This window comes from Vulpes lagopus, chromosome X, assembly GCF_018345385.1.
Source record: "Vulpes lagopus strain Blue_001 chromosome X, ASM1834538v1, whole genome shotgun sequence".
In the NCBI taxonomy this organism is placed as follows: domain Eukaryota; kingdom Metazoa; phylum Chordata; class Mammalia; order Carnivora; family Canidae; genus Vulpes; species Vulpes lagopus.
The window spans coordinates 34,727,275-34,739,492 of NC_054848.1; the positions used below are offsets into that span (position 1 = coordinate 34,727,275).

Consider the following 12,218-nt stretch of genomic DNA (forward strand, 5'->3'; position numbering starts at 1 on the left):
GCCAACACTGGCCCCCCGCAACATCCCCGCCCCCCCGCCCAGGGCGCACGCCTGGTGCAAACTCGGGCTCGCAGCGAACTAGAGCGCTGCGCTGGGGCGCCGGGAACCTCGCGGTCACCCACACCCAGGCCTATGCTAATGAGATTATGAACCAGGGTTGTTTGTGTGCGCGGACGTGGAAGGGAGGGGCAGATAAAGCCTAGAGAAGGAGATGACTTAGGGGAAAAGGGGAAGCCCTGAGAGAACAAAGCTCCGGGCCGTCGGCCCTCCAGAGTCGCACAAGCGACCGCCACAGGCTCGTGCACGGACTGAAGCGGGGGTGGGGGAGAGAGGCCGGGCCTAAAGTGCCCTCGCTGGTTTGGAGAACCCGGAGAGGGCACGGGGCGGGGGTCGGAACCCGTGGCTAAATGCTTGGCCCTAGGGTAGTTTTTAAGGAAATGGATCTCAGGAAGGGGAGGAGGGACCTCGCGCCCTAGAGAGGTAGGCGGGAGAAGCCCCGGCCCGCTCCCCGCCCCAGCCCCCAGCCAGCAGAGGGTGTGCGGGGACCGACCTCCCGCTCTGCACCAGAAGGGGGACGGAGCCGTCTGGCCGCCAAGGGCCTGTGCTTCCGCACGGCCCAGCTCTGCGCGTCGCCTGTCCCCCAGCGCCTCGCCTCCCAACTGTAATTCCACACTCCCGCGAGCGCTGGGGCTGCGGAATCGTTTGAGGGAGTTGGAACTGCATCAGATGTGCACGCCGGGAGGTGAGATCGGGTAGGAAAGAGTCGAAACTTTGAGTTGTGCGCCGCCGTCGCCTCTCCCCGCCCCCGCCCTCCCCCTCCCCCCGCAACACACACATACACACACACACACACATTATTTCCCCTCCCCCCCTTCCAACCGCCACCTCCCCCACCCTCTTCTTGATTCTTCAAGGTTTGCAGCCCAGTCTTGTCATATGGTTTTGTTTCTGTGCTGCTGCTTTTTTTCAGACACGAAAATTGGACACGTGGAGAATTAGCCCGGCTGGAGAAGCTCTGGGTGCAGACTCAAACAATGGTTTCCAGCAGCGAAGCTAAAGGCAGCACCTTCCCGCTTCACCCGCAATGGCAGCGGCCTCAGCATCCGGTGGGAGCAACCCCATCATTGCCCACCCCTCCCTCAGAGCCTAGGAAAGATCCAGCATGGGTTGCCCCTTCCTGAGACACACACCCTTAGGTGTGCCTGGACCTGCATGCTAGCCCTGAGGTCATTGTGCCTGAGGTCTCTGGGGACTTGCAGATAAAGGGCCTGTTTCCCCCTGGAAAGGCATTGTATGGAAGACATCACCCCAAATATTCATGTTTAAAGACCCAACCAGGCTCCAGGCTCTAGATCCTTTGGCAATTCTATCCTTCCTAGGCTCTTGCAGCGGGGGGGCCCCCCTCTCATCAAACGAGCCAGTCTCCAGGTGGCTGGGCCTCAAGAGCAGCTTCCTTTGGCCATTGTCTTCTCCAGAGGCCCCATCCTCCACTGCAGCCTCAACCTTGGCCCCAGCTTCTGTGAACCACTCCCACACACGTACCCGGCTCCACTGGCAGCAGCCACAGCCCCCACCCCCAAGCAGCTCCACTGGCTGAGTGGTCTGTGCACCTCGCCAGGGCACAGAAGATCTCTGCCTCCCAGAGCTGGGTTCCTCTTACAGACTCCTATCAGCCGCCAGGGCTGTGGCAAGCCTGCCTGCGGCTCCCTGTGCAACACTGGGTCTCCCCGCCACGCGGGCAGCAAGCTGTGAATCTCCATTCTCTTCCCCTCCTGCAAAGGTCAAGCCATCTCCTCTCACAGGACCATGGTTCACTTCTGGCCTGCGGAGCTCAAATGCTGCAGCTTGGTTATGGGCTTGGGATGGGTTTCCACACCAGGGAAAAGTCAGCACCCCCCCCCCCCCGCAAGCCAGAGGGCAGGGACCAAGGGATGTGAGATTCAGAAAGGGGAACCCTGCAGACTAACCCCAAAAAGCAATTCAGGTTTTGCAGCCAGAAACTGAAGAAAGGGAGAGAAACCCAGGCACAGGCTGTTGGGCTTTGGCCCCTGAAGAGTAGGCCATTCTCTCCCAGGGGCTGAGTTTAGGAAGGCTGGGAGAAGGGGCTCCCGGGTATGCACTGTGTCCTGTGCAGTGCCGAGGGCCAGAGCACCTCCTCCGGTCAGGTTGCAGGAGTCAGAAGCAAGCAAAGAGCCTAGGACTTAGAATTCAGAGGCCACGGGAGATCAAGTCAGCTGCACCCCCCCCCCCGCCCCCTGCCCCAGGAGAGACCCTAGAGAGGCCTTTCTTACACCTCAACTCCAGAGAGGCTACTGAGTTCTGCAAGCAGCAGGAAGACTACATCTCGATGTGGAGAAAAATGAGAGGAAACGCCATTAAACTTGCTTCCTCTAAAGAGCACTACCCCCAGTTTTCTCTGAACTGTACCTAAAAAGTCAGGAGAGAGAACTCGTTAACTTTTGTTTGGTTTAACATTGCCAGCTTCAAGTCAACCGTGGGCCCCCCGAAGGTTTTGTAAAATATTTAATCTAGCTCAGACAATTTCCTGCAGTCCCTAACCGGACCACCCCACTTACTGAACAGCTGCCAAAAAGCAGGCTTGACTGCAGGCTGGCAACCACGGGCCTTCTAGCGGCCTGGCCGGCCTGTACCCTGCACTCAGGAGTTTGGACAAGGCACTTCACGGAATCCAGAGCGACCAGGATCTGGGTCACCCCGGAGGTCCAAAGCATAAGGAGGCAGCCTAGGAAATGAAATTAAAGACGCCTGCTTTCCTCACTGAACTGGTGTCCATGTGACCCGCCAGCCATCGCCCTCCCTGAAGTCTGTGAAATGAGCTGCGGATGTGTCACCTTTCTGGGGTGCTCTGCATTTTGAAGAGTGGCCCTGCGGGAGGGGCTGACCCCCTGGGTGCGCCCCAGCGCCCTCTATGCTCCTGCTTCCCTGTCTTCCTCCAAAGCCTCTCACTAGGGAACCTCGCTAGCCAGAGAGGGATCCTTCGACTGCGCCGAGCCTCAGCCCCTTCCAAACGTGAGGCTCACGGGGAGAGCTCCTGCTCTGCCCAGTTTCCATTCCCGCTTCCAGAATAACGAGCCGAAAACATGTGTACTGTAAATAAAGCCTGTCTAAATAAAGCACTCGGGTAAAGGCTGCCGAGAAAACACTCGGCATCGCTCTGTGTTCAGAGCGTGAGTCAGCTTCCCAGCTCCCGGGGAACAATGGGGACCTTGCCAAGGGTCCCCTTCTGTCAGTCCCTGAAGGTCCCGAAGCCCGTGTAGGTGGCGGAGACGCCGGCCCACGGGGTCCTTAGGCCTGGAGATTCGGCAGGGGGAGGGGCGCTCCCGACGGCCCGAGGTTGGGGTCCAGCCCCAGCGTTAGCGCCGCCAGGAATCCGTCTACCCGCAGCTGCCGCAGAGGGGTCGAGGGTTAAGCAAACACGAGGCAGAAGAGCCAGCCTGGGGTGCAATGGGGCCGCGGCCCTCGCGCCGCAGACACCGGCGGGTAAGGCGACGCTGGGAGCGCTCGCTACGGAGCCTCCAGGAGGGAGGCCCCCCCCTCCTCATTCCCAAGCCAGGCCCTCGCCCACTCGGCTGGCCGCCTCTCTCCCCCTCAGCCTCCCAAGTCTCGGCGGAAGCGAACGCAGCCGCTGCCGGAGTCACCCCACTCCTTCTGCAGTCCCCATAGGCCCCTACGTGTACGCCAGCCTCCCCACACGTGTGCTGAGGGCTCGAGGAGGCACGGCTCGCGGCGCGAGTGAGACGGCGCCCCTTTGAGGGAGGGCAGTGCTGGCACGCGTGGCGGCCTCCGCGCCGCGTCTCCTGTCCTCCCGGCTTCCGCTCGGGGCTGCGCACCCCCCCCCCAGTAGGGTTCCGACTGGAGCGGTGGCCTCTGCTCCGGCGTGGGCCGGTGGTTTCCCCAGGCCCGGTGACCTTGGGGGTCAGCGATCCACCCCGCAGGCCCGCGGGTTCCGGAGTCGCGCGGCCAGCCCTTCCTCCCCGCCTCTCCGGCCAAGGCCGCCCAGCCTCGTCGCGCTCAGCCGGCCGGCTCCCGAGCCCGGGCGGGGGCGCGGGGGTGAAAGCACCGAAGGCCTCACCCACGTCCTGCGGACACGCGCCCCGCCGGGCCCGATGTGGGCGCTTCGGCAGCCTGAAACTGCCAAATCGTCCCTGGGCAAGGTTGGAGGCGAGGCTTTGGGAAGAAGGCGAGGAAAACAAGTGAAACGGGAGGGGCGGGGTGGGGTGACGGCTCATAAATCACCCGGCCCCACCCTCGGGCCTCACCGCAGAGGCGCCCCAGCCCCGCGGGGGATGGAGGGTCACTCGGCCACTCCTGGCTGACCTCTGAGCTCTCCCGGAGCCAGCGCCCCACCCTGGGCTCAGGCCGCGCTAGGACCAGCTCCCGGCCCGGATCGTAAACCACCCGCCCGATTCGGCGGGAAGCCGCCCTTGGACGCAGCGCGCATCCGCCCAAGGGGAAGTTTATTTATAGCTTGTAAACGTAAAGGAAACCAGACCGCGCTGGCTCGCCGCGCTCCGGCTCCTACGCTCCCCACCTGCCCACCAGGGAGGGCGCGGCGGGAGGCGAAGAGGGTGCCTTAGTTCTCTCCCGGCCTCCCCCATCCCCACTCCGTTCCCGGGGGAGAACAGGGTAGGATCCCAAGAGGCGGGCAAGCGTGATAGTCCTCTCTCGGTGCCCATCAGTGCCGCGAAAGCCAGCAAGGGCGGAGGACAGGGCCCGGGCACTGGCGTGGTGAGGGTAGGGGTGGCCGAGCTGTCCTAGTTGGCGAGCTCCAACCGGCAGACCCGGCAGTGCGGCGCGGGATTCCGCAGCTCCCGCTCCGGGCCAGGGGAAGTCCTGGAGAGCCCGGGATGGGGGCGCTCCGGGAGCCTCTCTTTGGAAGGCGGGATGCTTCCCCCGTTCCTCCCGAACACGTGTCCCCAGCAGAGCCGGCAAGCGCTGCACGCCTGGGGCTGCGATCCGCGGGTGACAGCGGCTGAGAGCGCCCCTCCCTGATCCCCACACCCGCCGTCGCCGCTTCTCCTGGGGAGCTCGAGGCTCCGGGGTGCGCTCGGGGCAGGCCTGGAGAGACGGAGGAAAGGAAAAGTGCCGGGGAGGAAATTAGAGGGAGAAGACATTAAAAAGCCCAGCCCTGAGCCGACGAGCACCACCCCCTCTCACCCCGGCCCCAGCGGCCTCTCCCAGTCCCAGCAGAGCGCACCCACCCCTGGCCTCGGCCCGGGGGAATTCGTGCTTGTCTGTGCGTGTGCGCGCGCGCGCGCGTGTGTGGCGGTCTGTGTGTGCGTGCGCGCGCGCGCGCGCCGGGCGGGCAGTTGCGAAACGGGCTCTTGGCTGCAGCGCGGCATAATGGAGGTGGCTGGAACAATGCGCGCTTTGTGCGCGCGGGGAGTTGTTTTCCACCCGCCTCGCCCCCCTCGCTCGGGCCGTATGGCACTTTAATCCCCGCCACGGCTCGGCACAAATGCACTTGTGTCCTGCGGGTCACCGGGGGCCGTGCGGCTGGAACCAACCCCCTCCGACCGCGGACCCCACCGCCCGCTGCCCCATCTCCCGTTCGGCGCGCCCGGCACCGCCACAATTCCCGGCGTAGCCCCGTCAGCCGGCTCGGAAGCTTCCGGGCCCGCGGGCCACTTTTCTTTTCCGTGGAGCCGGCGCGCACACCGCCCCCCTTCCTTCGCGAGCTCACACAAACACACACTCGGGCCGACTGCCCCACACTCGCCGCCCTCCCTCTCCTCGCCTCCATCCCGCCCCCGCCCCATGCTCCGGACTCCTGCGAACAATAGTAAATGTCAACAGATTCCGCGCGGCGAGTGTCTGACTCGGCCGAGATAAGGGTGCGCGGTTGGCCCCGCGCTCCGCGCTGCCGCGGGGGGAGCCCGCCCTGACCCGGGCAGGAAAAAGCCGGCTGTGACGAAAGCCATGCCCGACTTGGGGGCGGCTAGGAGGGGAGGCCACCAGTCCCGGCCGGGTGGGGGAGTCTCGCCGAGAGAGACTAGGCCCCGCCCCGCCCCCACCCCGCTGAACCGGGTGCTAATCCGGGGTCGACGAACACTGGGAAAGCGGCCGAGTCGGCGAGGCGCTCGGGCCTGCCTTCAGCTCCCAAGTCCGGTGCCCTGCGGACGCCGGAAAGACGCCGATCCCGGTCGGGACGCAGGCAGTGTTCGCCCTACTGGGAACTTACACCCGAAAGACGCGGAAAATTCGAGTACCTGTCTCCGGAAACTCATATATATATCATATATAAAATATATATATATATATATTTTTTTTTTTTTTTAAGCGCTCGCACGCTTTCACAGGTCGTCCTCCTCGGCCGTCCGCAACCCACTACCCAACCGAGTTAAAATTCGCAAATTGATTCTCACGCGTTGGTATTAATGGTTTGTTCCTCTTAAATTGTTGCCAACTTTGCTAATGGATTATTATTTAAATGATTTCTTTTTTATAAAGTACGTGTTGTTTTATAGATGCGTATTTACTTAAAGAAATCAACTGAATCTATTAACATATTAAAGAGAGAATAAAGCATCGGGGCCGGTGTAATGTACTGTTCAGCCTTACTTTGGGTGCTCGCGAAGATAGGAAAATCTTATTTGTTTAATAATAAGTCACTCATGAATATGCAAATAGCATCGGTGCAGTACCTCACTTCTGTCACTATTAATGAGTTGCAAATTAATGTGACAACAAAAGGAAAATCTATTTAGTGGAGGAACTCGGGTTCCTACCTGGGGAGATCACAAGCCGGCCTGGAACCTGGGTCTCCGGAAAGAGAGGAGCGGGCATGGACGCTTCCTCACCCTGCCTCTTCTTGGAGTCTCCACTATTGTTTGGTCTCAGGGACCTGCTTTGTCAGGAGCCCCTTAAAATTCCTGCCCCAGGCCCAAGGAAGAAAGGCTGCTCCAGGGTAATTAGGGCCAAGTGTGATTAATGGAAATCAGCCCACAGTTTGAAGTAAAGCAGTTGGTGCAGCAGATTTTGGAGGGGGAGTCTCCTCCGCCCAACTCAAAGATTCCCCAAAGCCTTTTTGGCCTCAGTTGCTTTGGGCAGTTAGGATTATAGTACCAAATCAGGACTCGCAGGCCTGACCACAGGTATTAAGACAGCACCCTATGTGCTTGCATTTTACGAGGTGACTCTGCTGATGGGGAGTCGAAGAGCAGATCAGCTCATTTTCCTGCCGACCTACTTCCCAGAGGTTACAGCCTGCAGTCTGGTTGTCTTCCATTTGAGCCTCGGCTCCTTTCTGGCCTGCACATCATAGCCTGTTTTTATTTCATCGATGGACGCTAGAGAGAATGTTTCTAATCCCCTTTCGTTGGGAAACGTCTCTGAGAAAAAATAAATGCTGAGCTGCCCAGAGCTGTAGGCTAATAGTTCAGGTGCCTGGGTAGTATTTCAAGAAGCCGTTTGACTAAGGGAACCTTCAGGGGAGATGCAAATATTCTGTATCTAATCTGATTGATGGCTACATGGTTATATCGAAATGTAAAAATTCATCAGGCTGTACACTTAGGATTTGTACACTTTACTATGTGTAAGTTATATCCTGTTTTGGTTATCTATTACTGTGTAAAGCCACCTCAAAGCTTAGTGGTGTAAACAATAATCATCATTTATTTTGCCCAAGAATCTGCAGTCGGGGCAGGGCTTGGCAGAGACAGCTCACCTCTGCGCCGCCGCCTCGTCGTCAGCTGGGGCAGCTCGACAGCAACTCCAGGATCCGTTTTCAAGATGGCTCACACACATGGTTGGCAAGTTGGTGCTGGCTCTGTTTCTCCTCTGTGTGGGCCTCTCCAAAGATCACTTGGGCCTCCTCACAGCATGGTGGCTGGTTGCCAAGAGCGAGCACCCAAGAGAGAGGGGAAGGGGAAGCTGCCTGGAAGCTGGCAGTGTTGGTGCTGCCATATTCTATTGGCCCAGAAGCCACAGAGCCCGGATTCCAGGGGGAGAAGGTGTCGGCCCCTCCCTCTTATCCCTCAGTGGGAGGTGAGTCAAAGGATCTTGGAGCTCTGTTTAAAAACTGACACATAACTCATTTTAAACGAAAATAGGCTATGTGCCTTCGTGTTTTGCTCCACGTCTCACTGTCCCGTGCTGTCCCTTCTTCCGAGCACCCAAATCTCTTCCTTCCTCCCAGCCATCCCCGGGAATTACTCGACATCCCAGTAAGTTTGTGGCTGTGAGTAGAGAAAAGACCATTTTACCTTTGGGTTTTAGATTGCTATTGATTTGTCAGAGTTCCAGACTTTAAAATCTCGACTTTCACGAGTTTCTAACTTGCGCATATTAACCTTGTTATTTTTATATGAACTGAAAGCCGTCATTTTCAGAGCTGTCTTTGACAAAGACTTAATCACGGCAAGGTGACTCGATAAGACAAATTATTCTTTTTGTTTTCAGACTAAATGTTCTTAAACTTTCCCACTCATATAACTTTAGCTAAATTTTCCTAAACGTTTGGGGTTTTTTTGGGGCGGGGGGTGAAGTTTAAATTTTTAAAGTAATCTCTACACCCAACACAAGGCCTGAGCTGATGACCTGGAGATCAAGAGTCACGGGCTTCACTGACTGAGCCAGCCAGCTGCCCCACCTAAACCTCTTAGACTGTAATAGACATATTTATATGTATATATGTATATTTCATTTTTATCTTCTTTTCAAGCATTCAAATGAACGCTTGAATGGACAAACTTATGACCCTAATAAGCAAAACCTCCCTGAGGACTCCAACATTTGTAAATCAAATCAATTAAATTTGTAAATATAGTGAAGCTCCAGTTGTCTTCAACAATTGCCCCTCTGCTTTCCAAGTCAAATCTTAATTCCTTTTACCTGAAAACTGCAAGCTTAAAGTCTGTGATACAATTTCAAGTCGGAATCATAAGGCTTGTCTGTCAGATTCTTTGCTAACTCCCAAGTTTTCACAAACCTTACAGTCAAGTGGCATCCGCAGCTTGTTCCTTAACGGAACGCCCACCTATCGCTACAGTACGTTTGATTGATTTCACATGCTCCATGTTCAGTTCTCAACCTTCCCGAGGTTAAGAGGACCCCCTCTGAGGGACGTGTTTTGCCATCTCAAGGGAGTTGAGGTTACCTGGTGTAAGGACAAATTTATGGGTTTGGAATAATCAAGAGATTACTGGCTATTCTTTCACTGGAATGTTGAAGCCCGAGGGGGGTGGGTGGGGTTGTCTGAACCTACTGGGACCTGACCCTTTGTCTTTGACCAGGCTATTTTACAACTGAAGAAGGCCCAGATACCTAATAGCGGTGAACACTCCCTGCCTACAAACAAGCAAATAAACTTCTTTCTGAGGGACGGATAACCCCCACCCCCAACCCCAAAAGCCAGTTTTGCATTCATTTGCAAATGCATTTCAATATTCCCTACCTATATGTGTTTCTGTTCTTGGAATCCTCCTCTGAAGGGGTTGGAATATCCTGCCCCTCTCTTCATTTTATTAATGGGTTAAAGAGAATCTTCGACATGGGTTCATTTTACATTTGTTCGAGAGCCTTCTTTTGAGAATCCTCCTTTGACATTGGTCAGCGGTTCCTCGTGCTGTGTGGATGGTATTTGTGGCCAGCTAGCAAGTGGAAGCCAGCATGCAAGCTCTGGGCCCTCCAGATCTCCAGGGCGAATTTGCTTACACCCCAGACAGACCCCCACAGAGCCTTTTTCTAATCCTGTTTATAGTTGCTATGACAACTGGAGCTCCAAGGCCATCCTCTTCAGGTGGAATTATTTTCTTAACCTCAGGTTCCAAGTTGAACATAAATCCCACGCTGCTTCTCTTCTAACCATTCGGCATTCTCCGCTCTGTCATCTGATTGGAGGAGAGGGAAATACGTAGTCACTGTCCACATTGCCTCAACAGTTGATGGGATCCAGTTAACTTCTTTACCATCTCTGGTGGTTTTTTTAAATACACCCACAAATTCTTTGATTCTCCTCCCTTCAAAAGGTGGTGCCTGATTTTTCCTTCCCATAGTTGTGGGCGGCACTCAGTGACTCACTTCTAATGGCTGGAATGTGGCTGTAGCTGGGACATCCATGAGTGGGATATACAAGGTGTTGTGGCTTCCTCGTTGCTGTCTGGGGGAAGCCAGCGGCCCAGTCTTGCTCACATTCAAGCAGCCCTGTGTCAGTGAACTGAGGCCACCTTGGGAATGAACCATCTCAGAAGATTTTCAGCCCCAGCACAGCCCTCAGATGATGGCAGCCCCAACCAACATCTTTTTCCTTTTTTAAGATTTATTTATTTGAGAGAAAGAATGGGTGTGTGCTGGTGTGAGAGTGGGGATGGCGGGGATGTGGGCGCAGAGGGAAAGGGAGAGAAAGAATCTCAAGCAGACTCCCCGCTGAGCTTGAGGCTCACTCTCAGACCCCAAGAGCATGACCTGTGCCAAAGTCAGGATTCGGCCACTTAATCAACTGAGCTACCCAGGCACCACCCCAACAAACATCTTGCCTGCAACCTCCTGAGAGTCCCTGAGCCACAACCATTCAGCCAAGCTGCTCCAGAATTCCTGACCCATGGATACGCTGAGATAATAAATGTTTGTTGTTTTAAGCCACCAAATTGCAGGGTGGCTTGTTAGGCAGCAATCGATAACTGATACACGAGTCAATCTTGGCACTGGGATGTAGCTCTGAACCGTTCTGATGACATGAAATGCATTTCTCTTTCACCCAGATGTGCCTCTTCTAACCTCAAAGGAAGACACCCACCCATTTCTCTCAACCTTGAGAGCCATTATCTAAAAGCCATGAGGAATGCAACCTACATCACATTGCGGGGAGTCAAAGAGTGAACTAAATATATAGCAAAATAATGTTTCCGGCAATAACAGAGATGATAAACTAACAGAAGAAGTAAAACAGTTTTTAAATAGTTCTTTGATCACTTTGCAGTTGAAAGTCACATCTTTGTAAGAATTCATTACCCTTTTAACAGAGAGGAACCATGCTCAGAGATAGAGTCAGAATGAAACAAAACACACATTCATAGCCGACAAGAAGCCACTAGAAGCGTGAAGAGCAAAACCAGGATGACTAAGTTTTAGAGGAGCGAATCTCCTATAGGTATGCCCCAAAGTGCGATTCAAAGATAAAAGAACTTTTCTATGTGCATGGTATTTTTCAACGACCGAAATGATAAAACATTTGAAGGGTGACCTAAATGACTCAGGTTGCTTCCTGTCCCAGGGACAGGGACTTGGTATGTCACCAAGACTCTCCTCAAAAAGAGTAGGGAAACCATCACATATTCAAATTACTTTGTTCCACTCATTTCTGTGAGCTTAGATGGGAAAAGGGAAGCTGTGCGCACACGTGTGCATACGTGTGTATTTCATGCTCTTCCACAAAGGATTTGAGCAAATTTATTTTTTTTTAAAAAGTAACACACCAATACCAAAGTATAATAAATAGTAAAAAACAGAATCTGTGAGAATCTAAAAAAAGATGGATGAGACAATATGAAGGCAATAGAAAGAATACTTTTTTTCTAGCAATTTGTCAGCCTTCGGTATCCAGTCACTTGAACGATATGTATCAAACAGCTACTATAAGCTAGTCGGCCAGGATATTAAACAATGTAAGACATGGTCCATGGTTAAAGATGCTCCCAATCCAGAAGAGGGAAGCAGGGACACAAAGTATAGTGATGTACCATAAAAGGTTGCAGACATTTCAACAAGTTTTTGTAGGTTACTGGTATATACGCGACCGGAATTGTGTACCCATGTTCACCAAAAGGCAGGGTTTGCTGCGGTACTATTGGCAATGGCCCCAAATTGGAAACTACCCAAATGCCCATCAGCAGCAGAACAGAGAAAGAAACCGGTGTCTTTCCACCATAGAATACTATACAGCAGTGAAAATAAACGATCCATAATCACACATGGCAATACGGAGGGGGTCTTATAAGCATGATATTGAGTGGGAGAAGCCAGCTGTCAAAAGGCTCATACTGTAGGATTCCACATACCCGAATTTTAAAACTTGCCTTGGGGGGCACCTGGATGACTCAGCGGTTTAGCGACGCCTTCAGTCCAGGGTGTGATCCTGGATCAAGTCCCACATTGGGCTCCCTGCGTGGAGCCTGCTTCTCCCTTTGCCTGTGCCTCTGCCTCTCTCTCTCTTGTGTGTCTCTCATGAATGAATAAATAAAATCTTTAAAATAAAA

At 54.5% G+C, this 12,218-nt stretch overlaps 1 long non-coding RNA gene across 1 annotated transcript; it reads left to right on the forward strand.

Moving 5' to 3' along the window:
• Positions 1-294: 294 nt before the first annotated feature.
• Positions 295-1,337, forward strand: LOC121482293. The gene is made up of 2 exons (XR_005985588.1): positions 295-742; positions 971-1,337. It is a non-coding gene; the product is annotated as an uncharacterized LOC121482293 (long non-coding RNA).
• Positions 1,338-12,218: the final 10,881 nt, after the last annotated feature.